Raw genomic sequence first — 14,972 nt, 5'->3', positions numbered from 1 at the left:
TTCTAGGCCGGGGATACTGCACTGAATGGAACAGATAAACCCCCAGCCTCATGGAGCCGACGCTCTGGTGTGGGAGGCTGATGGGCAAACACACACAGGGCGCATCTGTTGCTGGAACCCCTTTCTCACTCCCGCGCTGCACAGAAGCAGATGTACCAACTTCACTGTGAACCCGAGGCTCAGATTGGAATGTAGAGGTGGAGTCAAAAGAGCAGACACTTCCTGGGCCTGGGACCCCTCTTCTTTGGCCTCAGAAGCCAAAAATCAGCTCTAACAAGTAAACCAAGATGGCTGTCGGCAGAAAGAAGGCCCTGGTCAACATCCGTGTCTGTGTCCACGGGCTTCAGCTGGAGCCAGCGGAGGGGGCCACAGCCACCTCCCGAGCTGGTGGCCGCCTGCCATGGATTGATAATGGCAACTTCAGAAGCCCTTGGCGGGCTGGGGCGGCTGGCACCATGATGTCTGTGAGGTCAGTGTGTGGCATAAATCCGACAGCTCAAATTCTGGAATTGCATAAGCTTTTCAACAGATTGCCAGCGTATCTTTTATTTTTATTGTGCTAGAAACACAAACAAAACCAGCAATGGTTTGTCCTTCAATAAACAAAGGCAATAAAAAAAGGGGGAAAAAAACACTACCCCCTTTACATTCCCTGAGCCTACTTCTTGCTGTGATATAGAGCAGGTTATAAAAAGCCCACTTAGGGGGCGTTGTATGTTCCTGCTGCTGTATTGGTCAAGGAAGGGGCCAGAAGAGGCCAGAGGGGCCACGCAGCTTATTTGCTGATAGGGGCCGTGGAGTCAGACACAAGTGGGTTTGGATGAGGGTCTGCTGCTTGCTGGCTGTGTGACTTTGAGTCAGTCACTTAACCTCTCTGAAGTGCAGTCACCTTCCTGTGCAGGAAGAATCAAGTTACTAAAGGTGGAATTGCTTAAGTTAGCACCTGGCACTTAGCTGGTGCTCAGTGAATCCAACATGGATTATTAATCCAATCCATGGATTCATGGATAATTATCACCGTGGTCGGAGTCACTGCTAGCAACAAAATGAGGACGGTAACTCTTCAGGCCAGGCTTACTTGCAGGGCTGGGGTGATCCTCACAGGAGATGGTAAATGGGCAAGAGTCTTATAAACTATAGTGCGCTGTGCACATAGAAGGCATGATTGTTACTAAGTCCAATGAAATGACTTTTGTTTTCTGTGTCAGCCTTGACCACTAACACCTAGATTCTGTGTGTGTGTGTGTGTGTGTGTGTGTGTGTGTGTGTGTGTGTATTTTATTTTTGGTATCTCATGGTCTGATGAAAACAACCAGTGACATTCTATTTCTCCCTTGACTTCTGTTTTTGTGTTCATTCTGCCTCTGTCTGTGTGCACCTATTTCTCTCTTTCTCATATTTTCCCCCTCTCTCTTTTTTTTTTCTTCTCTTTCTTGGCCTGGGAACTCCTGGGCTACACTTAAGACCACTGGATCTCAAACTCTATTCCTTGAAACCATTCGATAAAAAAAAAGGCTCCATAGTCAAATAAACTTGGGAAATGCTGAATTCAACAGACTTCTTTATTGCAAAGTTCCTGGTCACTTTCCTATGCCAGTACATCCTGAGTCCACAAGACTGTAGAATACAGCAATCCCGAAGCTTATTTGTCTATAGAACTTTCCTCCCCCATATTGGTTGTGGGACTGTGCCTTACCTTCTTCCAAACACAGGGAGCGCCGTTGACCAAGGGCCCCGCTGCTGCCTTTGCACAGAGGCCACGCTTCCCCGGGGCTGCTTCCAGCCAGTGATGGAGCATATAACAGGGATTCAAAGTCAGGCCCAGTCCCGGGAGACAGGGGACTCCTTTGATGGCCAGCTTTGGCTTAAGGATTCCTGGACAGCTTTGCCAAAGCTTCCTTAGGTGGCAGGGCAACCTAGGATGTGTCCGTCCAATGCTTCTCTCTCCATCACACGGGGATGACAGCTCGCCACCCTTCTCCAGCTCCCTCCATTTTCCCTCACACAGGCATTTCCCCTAATAAAATCCTTGCATGTTTAATCCCATCTTGGTGTTTGCTTCCTGGAGGACCTGGACTAACACACACCTCTTGAACACTAGCACCTTACTAACATCACAAGGAGTACAGGTTTACCACAGAGGACAAATTGAGAAACTATCAGCCCGCCCATCAAGGACATTCAAGACTAAAGAAAGGAGTTGCTCCCTCCTTCTTTCCGTCTACCCACCCACCCATCCATCCATCCATTCATCCATCCATCCATCCATCTATCCACCCATCCACCCATCCATCTATACACCCACCCATCCATTTATCCAAGCATGCGCACATCCGTGTATCCACTCTCCCAACCAAGCACTATGGTGGGATGTTGAACAAGTCACTGACTTCCCAAGTATGAAGCTGCCAGCTCCTCACGCTGCCCTGAGTGGAAGCCAAGAAGCCAAGAAAAGACCGTGGAAGAAGCTCCATTTTCCCTGTTGGAAAGGGACTCTGTCATCTGAGTTGATTCCCAATCGGATGGAACAAAAATCTATCCTACAGCTGCTCACATTTTCTCCATTGAGAACAATCGCATTTAAACCTTGGCTCTGTGCCCACAGGGACGCCTATAAGACACACTTCTTATAGCACATGTTCAGCCAGGCTGACAGCCGAGGAAGGATGCTGTTTTGTAAAGTGGAGTTGATAAAAGGTGAAGCCTCTTTTAGGAGTCACTGTCAACAATGGGAAAGGTGAGGAAGGGGATGAAAGTAACAGTTGCCAGGTACCTGCTCCATCCCAGGCCTTTCACTTGCAGCACTTGATTTTACCCACCACAGTAACCTTTAGAGGAGGTCAGTTTAGTTATTACCCCCATTTTACATATGAGAAGACTGAGGCTCAGAGAAGCAAAGCAACCTGCCTAAAAGGTGAGTCTGGGAAAATACAGTGAGGGTGTGGGTGGGGCAGGGCTCCTATACACGCCTAAAGCAGGCTCTGAGGCTGGGCCAGGGATGCTACGGATAGAAACAGGCTTGATCCACATGAGATGTCAGAGGCTTGCTAATGAGAGCTCAGAGGATACACTTCAGAAAAGGAAACTGGATCCAACTGTATGGGGAGTATCGGGGAGGGGAGGGTGGGTGAAGGGGTCCCAAGAGCGTTACATTTTCACCCACCATCACAGGACATCAAGAGATACCATCTACTGTGGATAAGCCAAGAAATAGCAACATACAAATTATCTCAAAATATGGAGATGGGGAACAAAAGAAACAGCTACAGTGTAAGAAGGAGTTCGCTCTGGGGAGCTGGAATAGGGAGGGAGAGGTGGGCACGGGATTGGCATTTTTCATTATAAGCCTTTTAGTACGCTTTGATTTTTTAATTATGTGCATGTATTACTTTAATAAAAGTAAAAATTTTAAAAAAGTAAGAAAAGCGCAAAGGAAAAAAAAAAAACCCATTGCGAATTGTACCGCTCCTCTGATCCTTCCGTGTAACATGCCCTAGAATGATAGTACGGCATCAAGGAAAACAGATTTCACATGGAAGTGAGGAACAGAGGGATAATGTAAACAGATGTCAGTTCCATTCAGCACAATAATGCCTTTTAGATATTAAAATTCTGGGGGGAATAGTTCACTAAATGATGCAGGATAATGAGGCGTTCCTAGGGCTGCTTCCTCACAGGACAGGACAGAGTTGCCCTGGCCCAGACCCTCACTGTAGGGTGGGCTGCAGGCCAGACCCTCACTCCGCCCATTGTACTGCCTCGGTTTCCTCACTGAAGTCTGCTCAGCCCTGCAGGTCTACCTTGTTCTGGAAATAAGAGACGATACCAGACTGATGGATATACTAGAAGAAAAAGAGAAAACACCAGACTGGGCCATTCATTCATGCATTCGACAGAAGATGAAGAAGCATTAACTGTGTGCCTGTAGGGTTTAAAGTGCTGGGTATAAAACAGTGAGCAAACAGACGAAAATTCCCCTTTCCTCTTGGCACTTACATGCTAGCCGGGGGTGAGGCAGAGGATAAAAAAGATAAATCAGTAAAAGATACATGAGAGAGATGATGTTGAGCGCTACACAGAGAGAGAGGGCAGGGAGGGAGACAGGAAGCGCAGGAAGCTGGGGGACCATTCGGGAAGGACTCACTGGGAAGGGACATCTCAGCACAGCCTTAGGGAGGTCAGAGAGCCAGGCCCGCGGAAAGCTGGGGAAAGAGGAACAGCAAGGACAGAAAGAAGCCCGGAGGCCAGAGCACACCTGGCCTGTTAGAGGATTGGCCAGGACCCTGCAGTGGCTGGAACAGGACAAGTAGGGGAGAGTGGAGGACAAGAGGTGATGCAGGTAACTGGCAGGTCCCATCCACCACCAGGGAGGCCCTGTAGTCAGAGGTGAGCTGGCAAATGTTTAAAAGCTGACCTTACAATCCTCTCCCCCTATTTGTGGCGTTTGCTGATTTCTATAGAGAGGTCACTGAAGGCAGAGTTGGGAAGGGATGGGAACATCCAGCTCCAGCATCTAGAATCCAGCACCCCATTGCCTGTGCCTGGCCTTTGACCCTTTAATGCTGCAGTGATTTTAAAAAGGCTGCCCCCACCCCCAGGACTCTCCACTTAAATGCTTTGAACAAGGTACGTCCCTTCCAGATTTCGAGCCTTGTGCATTGACACACAGCCCACGTATGGCTCCATTTCTAAGTGAACTACCTGTGACAGTCTGCACAGCCCCACACCTGCCCAGCTGAGTGCACCTCAGGCCTTCACACTTGTTCTTGGCGCTTGGGATGTTCTTCCCTTGATCTTTGCATGATTGGTTCATTCTCAACATTCAGATCTCAGCTCACATGTCCCTTTCTGAGAGTCCTTCTGGGCTCCCCTGCCCCCATTACTCTCTTCACGTCACCCTTTAAATTTTTCTTCACAGCCCTTATAACCATCTAAATTATCTATCCACCTCTCTATGTATGTGTGTATCTACCTACCTATCTTCTATAATATGAAGTGGACCATGACCTTTCATATCTGGCATCCTGGCATAGCTATATCCATTCCAAGTGCCTGGATAGTGTCTGGTGCATAGAAGGAATTCATTTAATAAATACGTATCCATGACCTTTCTGTCTGATGCCTACAATATGGGTACTTAAGTAAATTGAGGCCCCTGCATGGGTTTAAGCATTTGCCTTCATCAGGGACTAGTGAGGGGCCTGGCGGACAAGAGGCAAGTTAGCAAGAGGCAGCCTCCAGGCTAAACGACCAGGAGGATGTGGCTCTTTCTGCCTGGATGAGAGTTGGATTTTCCAGCTCCAGGGCAGCCTACAAACGAATGGCAACTCGCCTTTAACACGGTTCAGAAAATCACACCCAGAGCCCCTCTGTCACCCACCAGGAATGGCGAGTCATTTCAGCAGGCTGTTTGCAGCTCAATTTCTTCTCAGCGTCAGGAAAGCCTTCACCCTCGAGTTCGCGTTTAAGAGAAATTCAAGGTGCTTGCTAAATGTCTCTCCTCCCTTGCACCTGTATCCCTACAGACATGGATTCTGGAGAGTGGACAATGTGGCCATAAGTTCAAAAAGGGAGGAGCAGCTGTGATGAGGGAGAAAAGGCCAAAAGGAGATGATTCACCAGCGATTTGGTGATTAGATCCCCCATCCCAGACTTTCTATGGCCCAGCCGCCTAATCATTTCAATGGCTATTATTTTAAAAAAGGAAAGAAATGACCTCTACAAAGGAGCGTGCTCAAACTGGTCCTCACCGTGCAAGTCCTCTCCCAGACTCGATTAAGGGTAAGATGTGACAAAGTGGGAGAGTGGCATGGACATATATACACTACCAAACGTAAAATAGATAGCTAGTGGGAAGCAGCCACATAGCACAGGGAGATCAGCTCGGTGCTTTGTGACCACCTAGAGGGGTGGGATAGGGAGGGTGGGAGGGAGACGCAAGAGGGAGGAGATATGGGAACATATGTATATGTATAACTGATTCACTTTCTTATAAAGCAGAAACTAACACACCATTGTAAAGCAACTATACTCCAATAAAGATGTTAAAAAAAATAAAAATAAAATAAAAGAATTGAAAGGGATTCTTCGTCTGAAGCAGCCAGTGAGAACAACACAGTTTGAGGGGAAGTCAGTTTTGTGTGATGCCGGGTGGTAAGGAGGGTCAGGAAAAATAAAGGGCTGCGGGCGGGTTTGGAGGCCCAGCTTGGCATCTGGCTAGAGCTCCTGGACTGACAAGGGCAGGAGGCAGGACAGAGGCCATTTGGCTCTTCCTCCCTTGGAATTACTGCAACGATGAGGAAATGAACGAATACAGGCAGGCTGGCTTCCTTTCTTGCCTGCTCTGCAGCCACGTTGGGAGAGAAGGGACCCTGACGTGCCTCCAAGACCCAGTATTTTCTCAACTTTGCTCCTTCATGTCACAAACTGAGCACCTACTCTGTGCTGGCCATCAGGGACAGAGGGACGAGTAAGAGGAAAACAGTCCCTGTCCCGGAAGATATCATAAAAACGACAGCAACAAAAACCACCAACAGAGAAATAAAAACACAACCAGATAGATGGGATAGTGAGCTCTGCACGAAATGCTGTCAGAAGAGAGAGGCGGGGAAGAATATCTCAGTTGGGTCTTGAAGGATGAATAGGAGTTTTCCTAGTAATGATAACAATCATATCTATAGCTCATATTTATTAAGGACTTGCTTTGCTCAAGAGAGTTTGCTGGATACATTTCAGCTTTTATTTTACATAAAAATGATGCCTAGCATTTATTGAATGTCTTCTCTATGTCAGACACTGTTCTAAGCATATATTAGCATCATTTAATCTTCATTAAATTAAATGATTAAATGATGATGACTCTATGGCCCTCTTCATACCCAGCGTGTGGAAACTGAGGTCAGGTAAGGTGGGGGAACTTATCCAAAGTCTCCTAGCCAGTGAAGAGATGAGGTTAGAATGTAAACCCAGACAGACCATTCCAGAGACCCTGGTCCTAACCACTACCCCATACAGCCTTCTCATGAACTTTTCTTCTATGCATCTGAGGAGTGATACAGAGGAAAAGCTAAGCATTAGCATCCTGAAGTCTTCTTCCTCAGAAAATCACTTAAAATAGAAGAATGACCCAAACCAGCACTTTAAAACCCATCCAATCCAGACTCAGTATTATAACAATGGCCACTATTAGATCATCATTATATAATAATAATAATGATAATAATTCCACTAGGCTATAAGTTCCATCAGGGTAGGCCTTTCTGGCTACTTTTTCCCCCCACTCTTATGTTCCCAGTTCCTGGCATAAAGTACTCAATAAATTTTGTTGAATTAATGATAATAAACTTTAAATGATGATTTCTATTACATTTTCATGGATTTCAAGACATCTTTATGTATATTATCACATTCTCATAAATAATATATGTCATAGTAAGGAGCAAGAGGAGGGCATAAGATGCTGCTTGGAGGGACAGGAGAGGTCCTCCTGAGTGGACACAACGGAGCCGTGGCTGACGGTATCCTTGTTTCCCAGACCCCGGACTTCTGGTAAACCTGAACTCCAGGCTAGGAACTGAATGGACCGTCACCAACTGCTTGTTAAGTGCACAGCTTACCAAAACCTTGAGGTAGGTAACACAGTTGCTCTGGTGTCTCCTAGCAAGGGTTCTGGGGAGGCTGGACAAGAGAGCTTTCATTTTCGGCCTCTCGGTAGCCCCTTACTCTTTCTCCCAGATGTCCGTGCATTGAGAAGAACTTAATTAACCACAACTGGATGAAGGGTGGAAAAGGAAACTGCCTCATCGTCACCCAGAAAAGACAGAACCCATATGCCCGACAACCAGGGGCTGGCAGGGGTTGGAGGATGGACCCCTCTGCTGCCTTGCCCCTCGTCTGGGATACTTGAGATGTGTACCCCATACCGTCTCCCAGAGATACCAGCACGATGAACGCAGCTGCCCACAGTGGTAACCACTCAAGAAAGTACCCTATATTGGCCTCTTTCTCTCCCCTCCCCTCCCCTGTCTCACTCCCCACCACCCCTACCCGTGCTCCTGGGCGCCCCCCCCCTCCCATCACATAAAAGACAAGTGCTCACATACTTGTCTCAGTGTCTGCTTCTGGGAGATCCGGGTTTAAGACCGGGGTGGGGGCAGAGTGGGCATCGACTGTTCTGGTTACCCAGCACTCATGCCCCTTCCTCTGGCAGCCCTCTGTCGCTCTCATCCTGTGGTCTGCGGGGTTGGCTCCACCCCTAGGCTCCAAGGGTGAGTACTTGACTCAAGCATCCCATGCGCTACACGGAGTGTCTAGGCCAGGGGTTGGCAAACTTTCTCTATAAAGGGCCAGAGAGCACATATTTTCAGCTTTGTGAGCCACGTGGTCTGCCTCAGCTACTCAGCTCTGCCACTGTAGCACCACAGCGGCCTTAGACAATACACAGACAAATGAGCATGGAGGTGTTCCAATACATCTGAATTTCATATAATTTTGAATTTCACATAATTTTCACGTCACTACTGTTCTTCTTCTATTTTTTTTTCAACCATTTTAAAGTGCAGAAAGCATTCTTAGTTTGTGGGCCGTGCATAAACAGGTGGTGGGACTGGTGTAGACGCTAGATCCATGACAGAAGCTGACCCAATCAAAGACAGTCAGCCACAGGATGTCTACTGGGAAATGTGGGAAAGAGGCAACCTTTCCCTGAAAGAGGCAGCCTTTTCCTGTTGAAGCTGCTAAGCTATAAAGATGTATCTTGGAAATTCCATGGGATAGTATGGAGACATTCAGCTTAAGGACAACACGTAGGACAAGAGATCCCAGAGATGGGTGGGTTGGGCTGAAGGAGGAGAAGAGGCGGGGAGAGAGAGAGAGAATCAAGTAGTGATGACATCTTTTAAGCCCCAGGATCCAGCCATGCCTGAAGCCAGACACTCTTGGATTTTCACTTTCAAGAGCTAATAAATTCACTTATTTTTGCTTCTGTCTATTTGAGTTGGGCTTCTGCCGCTTGCAACCCAAAGAGTCCTGAGTAACATAGGATTTCAGAGGAGGCTTCCCGGAGAAGGTAAAATTGGAGGTAGCCTTAAAGGACAGGTGGGGGGGCGGCCTGCATGTCTGCAAAGTTGCTTGTTACTTCCCTGTCTCAGTTTCCCATTCAGTGGGCAAAACACTCTGTTAACTCAGACTCCAGATGGGTTTCTATTCATAATTTTGTAGAACCTCGGAGGTAAGCTCAACACTTCTTGTCGGACTGAGAGCGCTAACAAGCAGTGCTGTGTGTTAGGCAGAGTAAATCAATGCCTTCATGGCGGTACGTGGGCCAGGCTGCTGGGAAACTCTGCTGAACAGAAGGCAACACGCAGGGCCCACGTCCCCACGCTATGAGATACAAGGAGACTGCAGCGTTTTCCTTTATTAAAGACAGGATTGACGAGTGATGTTGGCCAGACTCCGCCAGGTGGTGGGGGGGGGGGGGCAGGAAGGGAGGGGTCCCATTTCCCTCAGGAGGCCAGAGCAGCAGAGGGACCTGAAGCTGGGGATTATCCAGAGTGTGAGAAGCACTTCCGGCCTGGGTGGAGGAGGAATGAGGGTCAACGTGGGGGAGCTCACGTGAGTCATCAGGTTGAAGGATGGGCAGCAGGAAGGGGCACGGGAGGGCAGGAGCCTGGTGAACCTAGGCGTGGTCCAGACAATGACAGGTGAGGTAAGAACGAGGCAGAAGGGGGCACCTGGCATTCAGTCTGCCCAGCATGATAGCGCCTCAGTCTCTTCCTTCCCTCTCGGCTCACTTTGCAGACTCCTGGGGCAGGCACCCGACTCCAGCCTGACAATTAAAGCACAGCACCCCTGGGCCTCAGTGATCAGTTCAGGGATGGCCGTGTCTCCCAAGATGGGCCAAAGAGAGCTCTCGCTAGAGCTGGAACTGCTACTATTTCCTTTCTGAGCCAAGATGCATAGAACATAAATCCAGAGCTTCTAATGGCCACTCGCTATGATTCAGGGAGGGCCTGTCTGAGACGGAAGTCAACACAGAGGAAGAAAGAGTCTAGAAGGAGAGAGATTCATGATGACATCATTTGAGCCTCCGGATCCAGCTGTTCCGGAAGCCAACTATCCTTGGACTTTCTAATAATACTAACTAATAATAACTACTCTCCCCCATCTTTTTAATATTAAACTTTTCCCCCCTGCCTAACCAAAAGCATCTTGACCAATACATCCATGATGAAAGCTCATGTGCTGGGGGCTAGTGGTTAGTGCCACTTTTACCTGCCCCCACTAGCAAGGGCTGGGGCAGACAGGACCTTTAGGATAAAGTCTAAACTCAGGTTGGCTCATAAGACCCGCTGGTATCTCATGTCTGTCCGTCTTTCCAGGCTCACTTTCTATGCTCTGGCTATACCTCCTCTCATTCCTGGAAACGGATCTGGCACCTTCCTCTGTTGAGATCCTTACACACGTCATTCTCTCTGTCTGCAACACTCACGTTTGCTTCTGTGGGCACCTCATGCATCCACCTGGTCATCACCAACACACACACACACACACACACACACACACACACACACACACGAGATAAGCTGGCAAACTTTTACTCATTTTTTATTCTTGGCTTCAATGTCATTTTTCCTAGAAAGATTTCTGTGATGCCCTCCATCCCTACTGTTTATTCCTAAATAATTCTGTTCTTCTCCCCCTATCCTGGCATCCACTAGGCACTGATTAAATATGTGTTAAATGAATGAATGAACAAGGAACAACAAAGTCATCTATAGCTCTACTACTGATGCCTGTCATATCTCAAAGGGACTTGGGGCATGGTCTCCTGGAGTATCTGACACAGACACTATTAGTTGTTTACCCAATTTCCAGGCTCTCCTTCTCTCTCGATAATAGAATCCCTTTTGTTCAGAGTGACAGGAGACTCAGCTCCAGCTCATGATTGACCTGAACCAACCAGGATTTCCTGTCCCCCACTTTTCCAGTCTCCCTTGCAGCAAGAGTGACCATGTAACCCTGTCCCGGCCAATGAGACACAAGTAGAAGTCTCCTGAGGACTCTCCTAACAAGAAAAAGGACAAACATTGCTGTCATTGTCTCTTTTGCTTTCTTCCTGCCTTATATGTGAATGTGGTGCCTGGAGCATCAGCAGCCATCTTGTGACCATGAAGTGACAAACCACCAACCTCCGGGAGGCAACTCGGAAAGATGGAAAGAGGCTGGCTCTGGATGTTGCTGTTGAGCTATGCCAGTCCAGTTCTACTGACCTCTCAGTTTCCTATTTGGTGGAGAACCAAAAAAACCCCCCACAGTTTAAGCTGCTTTTAGTCAGGGTTTCTGTAGCCTTCTGCTGAAAATGTTAGTAACAGATGTGGTATCTTCCTCTTTGTGGGTACTAGGGACTGGTGTCCCAACTTACAGTTGCCAACTTGCTGCCCTGGAGTTCAGGACTCTCTCCTCCTGGTTCTGAGACTCTGCTGAGCGGAGGAATCAGTCCTAGAGCTCATGCACTCCTCTCTCAGGCCAGGAAGAATCCAATTACCCAGCGATTATAGTAATTATTCCACCCAATTGATCGGTAATCGCTGTAATTCCTAAACATGGTTTTCCATTAATAATTTGCAATGTATTTATTGTTTATACTCAAGTAAAATAGGTTGATAATAAGACTATTGAGATGGAATCCCCAGGGTCCTGAATATTTACACAGTGCAGTGGTACATGTTTTAATTGTAATAGGTATATTGTTTTCCCCCTTTTTAAAGGGACAGTGTTTGCTAACAGAAAATGCAATGATTACAATTCTGGCCTGCAAGTTCCCTGAACTGTGACCAGTAGTTCATTCCAGGGATGCCATAGAGAGTGTGATGATCGACTGTGAATGTCTGCCGTGAGCAGGGGAGGGCTGAGTTATGGCACGCGTGCTGGCATTTGTCATCTCTGGCTTAAGCACTGGTCTTCTGTTTCTAGCTGTATCAATTAACCCTAACCCTCAGACAAGAAAGGGGCACAGCCAACTTCTATGCAAACAGAGGAGGAACAAAAGGAACCCCAACCTATTTCTAATGACACTGCAACTCCAGATGAGGGCTCCTGTCGCATCTTAGGAAGGCCATCCTTAAAAGGGCTGAAGGTTTATAAATCCCATAAACATTTCCATTCATCACTGGTTCCCAACCTTCCCATAGTCAAGAGGCTTGCTTTATCCAGAAAGCTTGCCGGCAGAAAGACCCCTGTGAACGTTCTGCGAAGGATCTGGATGGGAGGCTCCTCTGGGGTTTGTTCTAAAGGACCCCTCCCTGGAACCCACTGTTTCCCAACACCCTCTTCCTGAATCCAGTAGCCACTGCCTAAGCCCTTTTATCATCTGAGGGTGAAGCAAACAAAATCCCACGCCCAGAACGCTCGGAGCTCATGCTTGAGTCTCCTCAAGTCGGTCACTAGCTCGGTCGGACCCCGAGGCTGCATCAGGGAAGGTTACTTGTGACAACAGGTGCGTCAGGACTGAGCCCGTAAATCCCTGTCCTTTTCCCAGGTGAGGAGAAAGGCCAAGGTATGCAGAGATTTCCACGCGTGATTTTATTCAGCCCTGACAACAACTCCTCTGGGTGGGTTGAGATGGATTCCCACAGTACAAATAAAGACACTGAGACTTGGGGGGCTTGGCAGACCCAAAATCACATGGCATCTGAGCCAGGATTTGAACTCCGTTTGGTCCGACCCCAAGGCTTTTTTCTTTTTCCTGCACCGACTTGTCCTCCGTGAAACTATATGTGGGTGATCAGAGCAAAATCCACCTGAGCTCTTTTTAACCCTGGTTCCCAGCCAGGCACACTGGGGATAAAGCCAACAAAATTGGCATTCATCCTTCAACAGGGGCACGCTGGCGATGTGGGCATCCCAGTTTCTACAGAAACCAAGATTAAAAAGATAAACCCATCACTGCCTCAGAAGAACTTACTGTCACTAGGGAAATGGCTGTGAAAACTGACAAACCACCGATGTGGGAGAGGAGGGCCAAAGTGGGTACCCAGGCTCAGGAAGCACAGAGGAGGGGGCTGCTTCTGGGGAATAAGGCCCCCCATTCCCGGGGAGCAGCGAGGGCATTCTGTAGAATTTTTTGAAGGCGGAGTAGGCTGGGATGCAATTGCAGAAGCAGACGATGACTCACCCTGTGTTTAACAGCAACTCTAGTTCACAATACAAAATTCACAAAAATAAATCCATATGGCCAGCCTCGGAGCGCCTGACAACGCGTCTGAGTTCCTGCCCGTTGCGCGCATCGACAGATCATTCCTACGTGCCCATCATCAGTTGCTGGGACATTTCCCCTTCCTTTCACCTATTCTTTCTTTCGCAATCTGGGAGGAACAATCAGAGGAGGCAGCCTGGCATGTGCAAGCATGGGGCTGCCGCAAAAAGTTTCCACATGCTCCCAAAAGGCAGGGGGACTCGGAGGCCGGCATGGACCTGCTTTCTGAAAATTTGGGAATGAGCCCAGGGTCAGCCCCTGCCTTGCTGTGTGGCCTCGGGTGAGCTATTCAACCTCTGGGAGTGTCATGACTATCCATCCAGCGGTCCACTAATTCGGAACATGTTCACCGTACACCGACCATGTGCTGGCCCTTGGGCTAAGTGCTGGGACAGCTGGGTGTCCTTCCGGAGGGCATGGGCTGGAGAGGCAGAGCTCAACTGACAATGGCAAGTGAGAGAGGAGGGCTGTGGTCACAGGGACCTGCGAGTGGAGAGGTGGGGCAGGAAAGCCAGTGCTGAAGGGCGAAGAACACGTAGGATAAGGTCCATAGGAGGGATGAGTGGGGCCTGGGGAGTAAGCAGAGGACCTGGGCTCCAGTCCCAGCTTTGTCGTATACAAACTGTGTGTCCTTGGGCAATTGACTTTGTTTTTCTGTGCCTCAGTTTGCCCCTCTGAAAAATGGGGTGATGATAAAGTGGCTCATTGAGGTTTGGTAAGAATGACATGAGCTCTACCTGCAAAGCACTGACACCTGGATACAGAGACTATTCTATTACATGCAACACTGTTGCAGAAACCACAAGAAAGGAGCAGAGGTGTCATTTTCTAGAACAGCTGAGGAGGAATGCAGCTAGAAGAGACCTGCCAGGTGGAGGTGGCAGCAGCTGGGTGGATGTAGGGAGTAATGTCCCCGCATCCTGTAGGGTCTCCGAGCATCCCAAGCTTCCTAAGAGCTGGGCTGTGCTCTCTGACCCAGTGCCTTGACAGCTTGTTACGGACGACGCAGGCCTTCGAGTTAACGTGAATCAAAAGGCAGTTCCTGCTTTTGCCAAAGACTCGAATGTTCCCTGTTTAGGCCTGGCGCAGCGGTGAGGGCTGGGGGAAAGCCGTGGGAGAGAAGCGTGTGCTCTGAGCGCACCTCTGAGGGCACAGAGAGGGGACAAAGCAAAAGGATCAGCGTGCTCACAGCCAAACTGCCACAGCCTGCCTCAATACCCAGGCAGAACAGTGTGCACCTTAATAGCCACTAAGAACTTGAAAAAGAATCTTAAAAAAAAACCCTCATGGTTCATGGAGCCAAACCAATGAATTCACTGCCGCAGAAGGTCATGAAGCTGACGTACAGAACCAGATATAAAAAGGCTGCAAGGACGAAAATGCCAGAGAGGCTTGCCCCGATATAAGAGGAGGCAGCCCTGAGGCCTGGTGAGCCGGTAAGGGCACGAGGACGATGATGATGATGATGGCAGTTCTACAACAGCCCCGGCCACCACTCCCGGGACAGCGCCCACGTGCTGGGGACCGAGGCAGGTGCCTTCTTTTCTTAACTCTCAGAACATCCTTAGGAGCAGGCAGGTGAAGGTCAGGATGCAAGCCCAGCTCCCTCGACTCTGAATCTTGTGTGATTTCCTTCCTCCCGCTCAGAGCTGCTCACACAACAGCTCTGCCATCTACCTTGGGCTGTGTGTGCCCGACCCACCGAATTCTCCATTCC

The 14,972-nt window shown here is 48.7% G+C and overlaps 1 protein-coding gene across 2 annotated transcripts in view; it reads right to left on the bottom strand.

Annotated features, from left to right (window-relative positions):
• Nucleotides 1-14,972, bottom strand: part of KAZN (kazrin, periplakin interacting protein) — a 463,767-nt gene that overhangs the window by 229,748 nt on the left and 219,047 nt on the right. The gene's annotated exons all lie outside the window — the stretch shown is intronic.

The sequence above is a fragment of the Balaenoptera ricei genome, chromosome 1 (assembly GCF_028023285.1).
Source record: "Balaenoptera ricei isolate mBalRic1 chromosome 1, mBalRic1.hap2, whole genome shotgun sequence".
In the NCBI taxonomy this organism is placed as follows: Eukaryota; Metazoa; Chordata; class Mammalia; order Artiodactyla; family Balaenopteridae; genus Balaenoptera; species Balaenoptera ricei.
This window is presented reverse-complemented; position numbering and strand designations above follow the sequence as displayed.